Genomic DNA, 14,202 nt, shown 5'->3' with positions numbered 1-14,202 from the left:
TAATTTTTAAGAACCAATGAGATTGCAGTATTATTTGATTTTATTAAAGTGGAGGAGCATACCGGGGGCCCCAACGGTCGGAATTGGAGAAACGCTAAAAATAATCTCGACATATTAATTCTCCCTGAGTATAAATAAATACATTATTGGTTTATTACGTAAATAAAAATTCAATGGTTTGTTGTATATAGCCAAATTGGGCTACTATATTGGATAAGTTGAAAGACCTGCGCAGTGTTGCTATGACCTTGGCTATAACCAACCGGCCAATATCATTTACCGCGGAGTCTTGTTTCGTTTTATTCTAACCAACGACGTCACCAGACTAGGGGAAACGCACCCTCCCGCGTGGTTGCCGAAAACTAGTTTCCCGCCACTTTTATATGCGCCAACCTTATACAGTTATTTCAGTATCACGTGACACGACGTCACCCCTGCTTTTTCCCATAGATAAAACATCCCGCACAAAATGGCGGCCATAGCCAAAGCTACAAACTGAAACTACTCAATAGTGCCCCTTCAACCCCCATGTTCGCACGGAGAAGCTAGGGTAACCTAGGAGGGTCAAATAACCCTCCTAGGTGAGCATTTTTTTAGTCCGAACGCTCGGCGAAAAGACGGACGAAAAAACCGGAGGCGGACCTCGAACATGTTCGCTTTCCGGTGCCGGCGGTGCTCTACCGTTTCGGTCTTTGTTCTTCTCCGGATTGTGCGCTGTGTCATGTGACTGGGGACCTGTCACATTATTTGCTGTTTTGTCCTGGAACCGCTGTCGCCCGAGATATTTTCCACAGGTCGTTGAGGACCCATCGTATGCCTCCCGATTTTGGCTCTACATTATCCTCTTTTCTCGCTTTTTCGGTTTTCCCCAAGGATCGCCCTTGGCCGGCATATGTTCGTTCTTTGGTGGCTTTTCTGGCGGCGCTTCCCAAGTTTTAGTTTGATTGTCTGTTTTTACTACTTATGTTATTGCTCTTTTTACTACTTAATAAGTAGTAAAAAGAGCAATAACATAAGTAGTAAAAAGAGCAATAACATAAGTAGTAAAAAGAGCCATAACATAAGTAGTAAAAAGAGCCATAACATAAGTAGTAAAAAGAGCCATAACATAAGTAGTAAAAAGAGCCATAACATAAGTAGTAATAAGAGCCATAACATAAGTAGTAAAAAGAGCCATAACATAAGTAGTAAAAACAGCCATAACATAAGTAGTAAAAAGAGCCATAACATAAGTAGTAAAAAGAGCCATAACATAAGTAGTAAAAAGAGCCATAACATAAGTAGTAAAAAGAGCCATAACATAAGTAGTAAAAAGAGCCATAACATAAGTAGTAAAAACAGCCATAACATAAGTAGTAAAAAGAGCCATAACATAAGTAGTAAAAACAGCCATAACATAAGTAGTAAAAAGAGCCATAACATAAGTAGTAAAAAGAGCCATAACATAAGTAGTAAAAAGAGCCATAACATAAGTAGTAAAAAGAGCAATAACATAAGTAGTAAAAAGAGCCATAACATAAGTAGTAAAAAGAGCCATAACATAAGTAGTAAAAAGAGCCATAACATAAGTAGTAAAAAGAGCCATAACATAAGTAGTAAAAAGAGCCATAACATAAGTAGTAAAAAGAGCCATAACATAAGTAGTAAAAAGAGCCATAACATAAGTAGTAAAAAGAGCCATAACATAAGTAGTAAAAAGAGCCATAACATTAGTAAAAAGAGCCATAACATAAGTAGTAAAAACAGCCATAACATAAGTAGTAAAAAGAGCCATAACATAAGTAGTAAAAAGAGCCATAACATAAGTAGTAAAAAGAGCCATAACATAAGTAGTAAAAAGAGCCATAACATAAGTAGTAAAAAGAGCCATAACATAAGTAGTAAAAAGAGCCATAACATAAGTAGTAAAAAGAGCCATAACATAAGTAGTAAAAACAGCCATAACATAAGTAGTAAAAACAGCCATAACATAAGTAGTAAAAAGAGCCATAACATAAGTAGTAAAAAGAGCCATAACATAAGTAGTAAAAAGAGCCATAACATAAGTAGTAAAAGAGCCATAACATAAGTAGTAAAAACAGCCATAACATAAGTAGTAAAAAGAGCCATAACATAAGTAGTAAAAAGAGCCATAACATAAGTAGTAAAAAGAGCCATAACATAAGTAGTAAAAAGAGCCATAACATAAGTAGTAAAAAGAGCCATAACATAAGTAGTAAAAAGAGCCATAACATAAGTAGTAAAAAGAGCCATAACATAAGTAGTAAAAAGAGCCATAACATAAGTAGTAAAAAGAGCCATAACATTAGTAAAAAGAGCCATAACATAAGTAGTAAAAACAGCCATAACATAAGTAGTAAAAAGAGCCATAACATAAGTAGTAAAAAGAGCCATAACATAAGTAGTAAAAAGAGCCATAACATAAGTAGTAAAAAGAGCCATAACATAAGTAGTAAAAAGAGCCATAACATAAGTTGTTGAAGATAAAAAGCGTTATCGGCTTTTCTCGTTTAGTTTTTTTAATAGGTTAAAAAATGTTTATTGTAAATAAGATATATTTTTAATCACTAATCTTATCTTACTATTTTTTAACCTTAAGTGTATATATATTCGCTTACAGCGTTTATTATTATCGTCACTCCTAATATGTCGTTCATCTTGTAAAGTACTCATTCTTAATAAACGTTTGTTTTTTTAAATCACTACGTTATGATTTCTCACTAGTTTCATTAGTTAGTTAGTGTAGTGTAGCTTTGCTGATTAACATTGGATTTAAAACTCCAATATAAGTAGTAAAAAGAGCCATAACATAAGTAGTAAAAAGAGCCATAACATAAGTAGTAAAAAGAGCCATAACATAAGTAGTAAAAAGAGCCATAACATAAGTAGTAAAAAGAGCCATAACATAAGTAGTAAAAAGAGCCATAACATAAGTAGTAAAAAGAGCCATAACATAAGTAGTAAAAAGAGCCATAACATAAGTAGTAAAAAGAGCCATAACATAAGTAGTAAAAAGAGCCATAACATAAGTAGTAAAAAGAGCCATAACATAAGTAGTAAAAAGAGCCATAACATAAGTAGTAAAAAGAGCCATAACATAAGTAGTAAAAAGAGCCATAACATAAGTAGTAAAAAGAGCCATAACATAAGTAGTAAAAAGAGCAATAACATAAGTAGTAAAAAGAGCCATAACATAAGTAGTAAAAAGAGCCATAACATAAGTAGTAAAAAGAGCCATAACATAAGTAGTAAAAAGAGCCATAACATAAGTAGTAAAAAGAGCCATAACATAAGTAGTAAAAAGAGCAATAACATAAGTAGTAAAAAGAGCCATAACATAAGTAGTAAAAAGAGCAATAACATAAGTAGTAAAGAGAGCAATAACATAAGTAGTAAAAAGAGCAATAACATAAGTAGTAAAAAGAGCAATAACATAAGTAGTAAAAAGAGCAATAACATAAGTAGTAAAAAGAGCCATAACATAAGTAGTAAAAAGAGCAATAACATAAGTAGTGAAAAGAGCAATAACATAAGTAGTAAAAAGAGCAATAACATAAGTAGTAAAAAGAGCCATAACATAAGTAGTAAAAAGAGCAATAACATAAGTAGTAAAAAGAGCAATAACATAAGTAGTAAAAAGAGCCATAACATAAGTAGTAAAAAGAGCCATAACATAAGTAGTAAAAAGAGCCATAACATAAGTAGTAAAAAGAGCCATAACATAAGTAGTAAAAAGAGCCATAACATAAGTAGTAAAAAGAGCCATAACATAAGTAGTAAAAAGAGCCATAACATAAGTAGTAAAAAGAGCCATAACATAAGTAGTAAAAAGAGCCATAACATAAGTAGTAAAAAGAGCCATAACATAAGTAGTAAAAAGAGCCATAACATAAGTAGTAAAAAGAGCCATAACATAAGTAGTAAAAAGAGCCATAACATAAGTAGTAAAAAGAGCCATAACATAAGTAGTAAAAAGAGCCATAACATAAGTAGTAAAAAGAGCCATAACATAAGTAGTAAAAAGAGCAATAACATAAGTAGTAAAAAGAGCCATAACATAAGTAGTAAAAAGAGCCATAACATAAGTAGTAAAAAGAGCCATAACATAAGTAGTAAAAAGAGCCATAACATAAGTAGTAAAAAGAGCCATAACATAAGTAGTAAAAAGAGCCATAACATAAGTAGTAAAGAGAGCAATAACATAAGTAGTAAAAAGAGCAATAACATAAGTAGTAAAAAGAGCAATAACATAAGTAGTAAAAAGAGCAATAACATAAGTAGTAAAAAGAGCCATAACATAAGTAGTAAAAAGAGCCATAACATAAGTAGTAAAAACAGCCATAACATAAGTAGTAAAAAGAGCCATAACATAAGTAGTAAAAACAGCCATAACATAAGTAGTAAAAAGAGCCATAACATAAGTAGTAAAAAGAGCCATAACATAAGTAGTAAAAAGAGCCATAACATAAGTAGTAAAAAGAGCAATAACATAAGTAGTAAAAAGAGCCATAACATAAGTAGTAAAAAGAGCCATAACATAAGTAGTAAAAAGAGCCATAACATAAGTAGTAAAAAGAGCCATAACATAAGTAGTAAAAAGAGCCATAACATAAGTAGTAAAAAGAGCCATAACATAAGTAGTAAAAAGAGCCATAACATAAGTAGTAAAAAGAGCCATAACATAAGTAGTAAAAAGAGCCATAACATTAGTAAAAAGAGCCATAACATAAGTAGTAAAAACAGCCATAACATAAGTAGTAAAAAGAGCCATAACATAAGTAGTAAAAAGAGCCATAACATAAGTAGTAAAAAGAGCCATAACATAAGTAGTAAAAAGAGCCATAACATAAGTAGTAAAAAGAGCCATAACATAAGTAGTAAAAAGAGCCATAACATAAGTAGTAAAAAGAGCCATAACATAAGTAGTAAAAACAGCCATAACATAAGTAGTAAAAAGAGCCATAACATAAGTAGTAAAAAGAGCCATAACATAAGTAGTAAAAAGAGCCATAACATAAGTAGTAAAAAGAGCCATAACATAAGTAGTAAAAGAGCCATAACATAAGTAGTAAAAACAGCCATAACATAAGTAGTAAAAAGAGCCATAACATAAGTAGTAAAAAGAGCCATAACATAAGTAGTAAAAAGAGCCATAACATAAGTAGTAAAAAGAGCCATAACATAAGTAGTAAAAAGAGCCATAACATAAGTAGTAAAAAGAGCCATAACATAAGTAGTAAAAAGAGCCATAACATAAGTAGTAAAAAGAGCCATAACATTAGTAAAAAGAGCCATAACATAAGTAGTAAAAACAGCCATAACATAAGTAGTAAAAAGAGCCATAACATAAGTAGTAAAAAGAGCCATAACATAAGTAGTAAAAAGAGCCATAACATAAGTAGTAAAAAGAGCCATAACATAAGTAGTAAAAAGAGCCATAACATAAGTAGTAAAAAGAGCCATAACATAAGTTGTTGAAGATAAAAAGCGTTATCGGCTTTTCTCGTTTAGTTTTTTTAATAGGTTAAAAAATGTTTATTGTAAATAAGATATATTTTTAATCACTAATCTTATCTTACTATTTTTTAACCTTAAGTGTATATATATTCGCTTACAGCGTTTATTATTATCGTCACTCCTAATATGTCGTTCATCTTGTAAAGTACTCATTCTTAATAAACGTTTGTTTTTTTAAATCACTACGTTATGATTTCTCACTAGTTTCATTAGTTAGTTAGTGTAGTGTAGCTTTGCTGATTAACATTGGATTTAAAACTCCAATATAAGTAGTAAAAAGAGCCATAACATAAGTAGTAAAAAGAGCCATAACATAAGTAGTAAAAAGAGCCATAACATAAGTAGTAAAAAGAGCCATAACATAAGTAGTAAAAAGAGCCATAACATAAGTAGTAAAAAGAGCCATAACATAAGTAGTAAAAAGAGCCATAACATAAGTAGTAAAAAGAGCCATAACATAAGTAGTAAAAAGAGCCATAACATAAGTAGTAAAAAGAGCCATAACATAAGTAGTAAAAAGAGCCATAACATAAGTAGTAAAAAGAGCCATAACATAAGTAGTAAAAAGAGCCATAACATAAGTAGTAAAAAGAGCCATAACATAAGTAGTAAAAAGAGCCATAACATAAGTAGTAAAAAGAGCAATAACATAAGTAGTAAAAAGAGCCATAACATAAGTAGTAAAAAGAGCCATAACATAAGTAGTAAAAAGAGCCATAACATAAGTAGTAAAAAGAGCCATAACATAAGTAGTAAAAAGAGCCATAACATAAGTAGTAAAAAGAGCAATAACATAAGTAGTAAAAAGAGCCATAACATAAGTAGTAAAAAGAGCAATAACATAAGTAGTAAAGAGAGCAATAACATAAGTAGTAAAAAGAGCAATAACATAAGTAGTAAAAAGAGCAATAACATAAGTAGTAAAAAGAGCAATAACATAAGTAGTAAAAAGAGCCATAACATAAGTAGTAAAAAGAGCAATAACATAAGTAGTGAAAAGAGCAATAACATAAGTAGTAAAAAGAGCAATAACATAAGTAGTAAAAAGAGCCATAACATAAGTAGTAAAAAGAGCAATAACATAAGTAGTAAAAAGAGCAATAACATAAGTAGTAAAAAGAGCCATAACATAAGTAGTAAAAAGAGCCATAACATAAGTAGTAAAAAGAGCCATAACATAAGTAGTAAAAAGAGCCATAACATAAGTAGTAAAAAGAGCCATAACATAAGTAGTAAAAAGAGCCATAACATAAGTAGTAAAAAGAGCCATAACATAAGTAGTAAAAAGAGCCATAACATAAGTAGTAAAAAGAGCCATAACATAAGTAGTAAAAAGAGCCATAACATAAGTAGTAAAAAGAGCCATAACATAAGTAGTAAAAAGAGCCATAACATAAGTAGTAAAAAGAGCCATAACATAAGTAGTAAAAAGAGCCATAACATAAGTAGTAAAAAGAGCCATAACATAAGTAGTAAAAAGAGCCATAACATAAGTAGTAAAAAGAGCAATAACATAAGTAGTAAAAAGAGCCATAACATAAGTAGTAAAAAGAGCCATAACATAAGTAGTAAAAAGAGCCATAACATAAGTAGTAAAAAGAGCCATAACATAAGTAGTAAAAAGAGCCATAACATAAGTAGTAAAAAGAGCCATAACATAAGTAGTAAAGAGAGCAATAACATAAGTAGTAAAAAGAGCAATAACATAAGTAGTAAAAAGAGCAATAACATAAGTAGTAAAAAGAGCAATAACATAAGTAGTAAAAAGAGCCATAACATAAGTAGTAAAAAGAGCCATAACATAAGTAGTAAAAAGAGCAATAACATAAGTAGTAAAAAGAGCCATAACATAAGTAGTAAAAAGAGCCATAACATAAGTAGTAAAAAGAGCCATAACATAAGTAGTAAAAAGAGCAATAACATAAGTAGTAAAAAGAGCAATAACATAAGTAGTAAAAAGAGCAATAACATAAGTAGTAAAAAGAGCCATAACATAAGTAGTAAAAAGAGCAATAACATAAGTAGTAAAAAGAGCCATAACATAAGTAGTAAAAAGAGCCATAACATAAGTAGTAAAAAGAGCCATAACATAAGTAGTAAAAAGAGCCATAACATAAGTAGTAAAAAGAGCCATAACATAAGTAGTAAAAAGAGCCATAACATAAGTAGTAAAAAGAGCCATAACATAAGTAGTAAAAAGAGCCATAACATAAGTAGTAAAAAGAGCCATAACATAAGTAGTAAAAAGAGCCATAACATAAGTAGTAAAAAGAGCCATAACATAAGTAGTAAAAAGAGCCATAACATAAGTAGTAAAAAGAGCCATAACATAAGTAGTAAAAAGAGCCATAACATAAGTAGTAAAAAGAGCCATAACATAAGTAGTAAAAAGAGCCATAACATAAGTAGTAAAAAGAGCCATAACATAAGTACTAAAAAGAGCCATAACATAAGTAGTAAAAAGAGCCATAACATAAGTAGTAAAAAGAGCCATCACATTAGTAAAAAGAGCCATAACATAAGTAGTAAAAACAGCCATAACATAATTAGTAAAAAGAGCCATAACATAAGTAGTAAAAAGAGCCATAACATAAGTAGTAAAAAGAGCCATAACATAAGTAGTAAAAAGAGCCATAACATAAGTAGTAAAAAGAGCCATAACATAAGTAGTAAAAAGAGCCATAACATAAGTAGTAAAAAGAGCCATAACATAAGTTGTTGAAGATAAAAAGCGTTATCGGCTTTTCTCGTTTAGTTTTTTTAATAGGTTAAAAAATGTTTATTGTAAATAAGATATATTTTTAATCACTAATCTTATCTTACTATTTTTTAACCTTAAGTGTATATATATTCGCTTACAGCGTTTATTATTATCGTCACTCCTAATATGTCGTTCATCTTGTAAAGTACTCATTCTTAATAAACGTTTGTTTTTTTAAATCACTACGTTATGATTTCTCACTAGTTTCATTAGTTAGTTAGTGTAGTGTAGCTTTGCTGATTAACATTGGATTTAAAACTCCAATATAAGTAGTAAAAAGAGCCATAACATAAGTAGTAAAAAGAGCCATAACATAAGTAGTAAAAAGAGCCATAACATAAGTAGTAAAAGAGCCATAACATAAGTAGTAAAAAGAGCAATAACATAAGTAGTAAAAAGAGCCATAACATAAGTAGTAAAAAGAGCCATAACATAAGTAGTAAAAAGAGCCATAACATAAGTAGTAAAAAGAGCCATAACATAAGTAGTAAAAAGAGCCATAACATAAGTAGTAAAAAGAGCCATAACATAAGTAGTAAAAAGAGCTATAACATAAGTAGTAAAAAGAGCCATAACATAATTAGTAAAAAGAGCCATAACATAAGTAGTAAAAAGAGCCATAACATAAGTAGTAAAAAGAGCCATAACATAAGTAGTAAAAAGAGCCATAACATAAGTAGTAAAAAGAGCAATAACATAAGTAGTAAAAAGAGCAATAACATAAGTAGTAAAAAGAGCAATAACATAAGTAGTAAAAAGAGCAATAACATAAGTAGTAAAAAGAGCAATAACATAAGTAGTAAAAAGAGCAATAACATAAGTAGTAAAAAGAGCAATAACATAAGTAGTAAAAAGAGCAATAACATAAGTAGTAAAAAGAGCAATAACATAAGTAGTAAAAAGAGCCATAACATAAGTAGTAAAAAGAGCCATAACATAAGTAGTAAAAAGAGCCATAACATAAGTAGTAAAAAGAGCAATAACATAAGTAGTAAAAAGAGCAATAACATAAGTAGTAAAAAGAGCCATAACATAAGTAGTAAAGAGAGCAATAACATAAGTAGTAAAAAGAGCAATAACATAAGTAGTAAAAAGAGCAATAACATAAGTAGTAAAAAGAGCAATAACATAAGTAGTAAAAAGAGCCATAACATAAGTAGTAAAAAGAGCAATAACATAAGTAGTGAAAAGAGCAATAACATAAGTAGTAAAAAGAGCAATAACATAAGTAGTAAAAAGAGCCATAACATAAGTAGTAAAAAGAGCAATAACATAAGTAGTAAAAAGAGCAATAACATAAGTAGTAAAAAGAGCCATAACATAAGTAGTAAAAAGAGCCATAACATAAGTAGTAAAAAGAGCCATAACATAAGTAGTAAAAAGAGCCATAACATAAGTAGTAAAAAGAGCCATAACATAAGTAGTAAAAAGAGCCATAACATAAGTAGTAAAAAGAGCCATAACATAAGTTGTAAAAAGAGCCATAACATAAGTAGTAAAAAGAGCCATAACATAAGTAGTAAAAAGAGCCATAACATAAGTAGTAAAAAGAGCCATAACATAAGTAGTAAAAAGAGCCATAACATAAGTAGTAAAAAGAGCCATAACATAAGTAGTAAAAAGAGCCATAACATAAGTAGTAAAAAGAGCCATAACATAAGTAGTAAAAAGAGCCATAACATAAGTAGTAAAAAGAGCCATAACATAAGTAGTAAAAAGAGCCATAACATAAGTAGTAAAAAGAGCCATAACATAAGTAGTAAAAAGAGCCATAACATAAGTAGTAAAAAGAGCCATAACATAAGTAGTAAAAAGAGCAATAACATAAGTAGTAAAAAGAGCCATAACATAAGTAGTAAAAAGAGCCATAACATAAGTAGTAAAAAGAGCCATAACATAAGTAGTAAAAAGAGCCATAACATAAGTAGTAAAAAGAGCAATAACATAAGTAGTAAAAAGAGCAATAACATAAGTAGTAAAAAGAGCCATAACATAAGTAGTAAAAAGAGCAATAACATAAGTAGTAAAGAGAGCAATAACATAAGTAGTAAAAAGAGCAATAACATAAGTAGTAAAAAGAGCAATAACATAAGTAGTAAAAAGAGCAATAACATAAGTAGTAAAAAGAGCCATAACATAAGTAGTAAAAAGAGCCATAACATAAGTAGTAAAAAGAGCAATAACATAAGTAGTAAAAAGAGCCATAACATAAGTAGTAAAAAGAGCCATAACATAAGTAGTAAAAAGAGCCATAACATAAGTAGTAAAAAGAGCAATAACATAAGTAGTAAAAAGAGCAATAACATAAGTAGTAAAAAGAGCAATAACATAAGTAGTAAAAAGAGCCATAACATAAGTAGTAAAAAGAGCAATAACATAAGTAGTAAAAAGAGCCATAACATAAGTAGTAAAAAGAGCCATAACATAAGTAGTAAAAAGAGCCATAACATAAGTAGTAAAAAGAGCCATAACATAAGTAGTAAAAAGAGCCATAACATAAGTACTAAAAAGAGCCATAACATAAGTAGTAAAAAGAGCCATAACATAAGTACTAAAAAGAGCCATAACATAAGTAGTAAAAAGAGCCATAACATAAGTAGTAAAAAGAGCCATCACATTAGTAAAAAGAGCCATAACATAAGTAGTAAAAACAGCCATAACATAAGTAGTAAAAAGAGCCATAACATAAGTAGTAAAAAGAGCCATAACATAAGTAGTAAAAAGAGCCATAACATAAGTAGTAAAAAGAGCCATAACATAAGTAGTAAAAAGAGCCATAACATAAGTAGTAAAAAGAGCCATAACATAAGTAGTAAAAAGAGCCATAACATAAGTTGTTGAAGATAAAAAGCGTTATCGGCTTTTCTCGTTTAGTTTTTTTAATAGGTTAAAAAATGTTTATTGTAAATAAGATATATTTTTAATCACTAATCTTATCTTACTATTTTTTAACCTTAAGTGTATATATATTCGCTTACAGCGTTTATTATTATCGTCACTCCTAATATGTCGTTCATCTTGTAAAGTACTCATTCTTAATAAACGTTTGTTTTTTTAAATCACTACGTTATGATTTCTCACTAGTTTCATTAGTTAGTTAGTGTAGTGTAGCTTTGCTGATTAACATTGGATTTAAAACTCCAATATAAGTAGTAAAAAGAGCCATAACATAAGTAGTAAAAAGAGCCATAACATAAGTAGTAAAAAGAGCCATAACATAAGTAGTAAAAAGAGCCATAACATAAGTAGTAAAAAGAGCCATAACATAAGTAGTAAAAAGAGCCTTAACATAAGTAGTAAAAAGAGCCATAACATAAGTAGTAAAAAGAGCCATAACATAAGTAGTAAAAAGAGCCATAACATAAGTAGTAAAAAGAGCCATAACATAAGTAGTAAAAAGAGCCATAACATAAGTAGTAAAAAGAGCCATAACATAAGTAGTAAAAAGAGCCATAACATAATTAGTAAAAAGAGCCATAACATAAGTAGTAAAAAGAGCCATAACATAAGTAGTAAAAAGAGCCATAACATAAGTAGTAAAAAGAGCCATAACATAAGTAGTAAAAAGAGCAATAACATAAGTAGTAAAAAGAGCAATAACATAAGTAGTAAAAAGAGCAATAACATAAGTAGTAAAAAGAGCAATAACATAAGTAGTAAAAAGAGCAATAACATAAGTAGTAAAAAGAGCAATAACATAAGTAGTAAAAAGAGCAATAACATAAGTAGTAAAAAGAGCAATAACATAAGTAGTAAAAAGAGCCATAACATAAGTAGTAAAAAGAGCCATAACATAAGTAGTAAAAAGAGCCATAACATAAGTAGTAAAAAGAGCAATAACATAAGTAGTAAAAAGAGCAATAACATAATATGTTATTGCTCTTTTTACTACTTATGTTATTGCTCTTTTTACTGTTTCTTTATACAGGGTGTTACGGATAAGCGTACGGAAACTTTCTATATGCATTCTATGAGTAAAAAATTTCTAATAAACATGGGTCTTAAAGTGCTTCGTTTCAGAGATATGGGCTCCCACAAAACTATCTAAAACAACCGGACACAGCCTTAAATCTGGCAAATAATATTCTTCCATGAACCAAATTGTTTTCATTAAACTATCAATTTTTTTTTTATCAGTGAGGCGAGAAACTTTAATAGCAAGTGGCAAAAGTTCATTAATGTCCTTTTAAAAGTAAAATGAGTTTGAAGACAAATACAAGCCATTTTAATTTATTGATACGATTATGACAACTTGGATTAATAATATTATTAATCCAAGATGATAATATGCGCTAAAAACAATATAAAGTCACTGCTCAACTAGGAGTAACAAACACAAGGAGAACGCAGCTAGCCTTTAAACACGCTAACGAAGGGTTGTGTACGAATTTCATTGGACGAGCGTCACGAGTCTTTACGCTGAACGTTTTGCGGGTGGGGGAGGGGGGAAACAATATCCGAATTTTCCCGTTCCGACGGCAGCAGGCGCTAAAGCGAAGTTGGCCATGGCTGGTGTAATAAACATTTGGTTTATGGGCCGTTGGCGTTATGGGATACTCATAACGCCAACTCGATTTCGAGATACATAAAGTTATGTATTTGTACCCCACCGTTCCGCTAGGCACTACGGCGGTCCACAACACACAACCAGGTCCGGACAAAAATGCGCTTTGCGAAACAAACGTTCGGCCAGTGAGACAGCTATAAGAACAGGCTCACATATGGCAAACAAACGCCCTCATCACGGCCCAACAAAAGGCGACACCATGGGCCTGCCCGAGAACCCATCCTCGCACAGCTGAGGGCTAGAGAGACTTTCTCTTCCACTGCAAATACCATCCCCGATAAGGTTATCAAATGACAGGTATGGAGCGAACCATCGCGCGAACCCAAAGTCCGAGCCCAGCAACCACGAACACACCCGTCACCCCTCCGGCTGGCGGCGAAGGGGGCGATGCGAACTGGCGCGCAAGCCCAGAAATCAGGCCCGGCAGTCGCGAACGACATTAGTGACCCCATTAAGGACAATACAGTGGCAGTTGGTGTTGTGGTCTGCTCATAAAGCCAACTCGATTTCAAGATACAGCGGCAGTTGGCGTTGTGGTCTGCTCATAACGCCAACTCGATTTCGAGATACAGCGGCAGTTGGCGTTGTGGTCTGCCCATAAAGTCAACTCGATTTCGAGATACAGCGGCAGTTGGCGTTGGGGTCTGCTCATAATGCCAACTGCTAAAACATCTACAATGTGTCTACTGTAGAGTTAAAACTGCTACTCAAACCACAAATTTTCGGGTGTAACTACAACTCACGTGAGAATAATAACCACGTAATTTTTTGGGGCATTTTGAGAAAAACGTATTTAAACATTTAATCGTAAAATTGTTTCCAGAGTAATTTTTCCAGATATATGAATAGAATAGCTCTTTCTATAATATAATAGCATATGTAACATAATTACTCATAAGTATGCCACTGTACCTTTATTCCATTCAAAAATCGCTACCTGAATTCCAAACCCGCATAAGTCGATTTGTGTGTTATTTTTTTTATTTGATTTTTCGAAAGCACTATCAAACCTTTATACCTGGGGTTAATTTTAAAAAGTTATCGGAAAAATAAAAAGTTATTCAACTTTTCCAAAACCGCATAAATAATATGAAAACAAAATATTTGAGTTCCAAACCCGGGTAATCAGACTTATGCTTTTTTGCACCATGCGGCTTCTTAACTTTTATTTCTGGTCTCTGGTAGTCGCGCCGTAGGCTGCTGCTGACAAATTTATGCTAGCCGATTGTAATAAATTTCTGCAAAACAGATTGCTGATCCCTTTAAGATTTTCTCGAAATTTGCGCGGGATCTAGTAAAATTTCAATGCCAAAGTGGCCCTTTAAATACAAAACACAACAAGAATAAAATATGTTTT

Source organism: Leiobunum rupestre, chromosome 10 (genome assembly GCF_980474605.1).
Source record: "Leiobunum rupestre chromosome 10, qqLeiRupe1.1.hap1, whole genome shotgun sequence".
In the NCBI taxonomy this organism is placed as follows: Eukaryota; Metazoa; Arthropoda; class Arachnida; order Opiliones; family Sclerosomatidae; genus Leiobunum; species Leiobunum rupestre.
The sequence above is the reverse complement of the archived record's forward strand: the minus strand, read 5'-3'. Positions refer to the sequence as shown.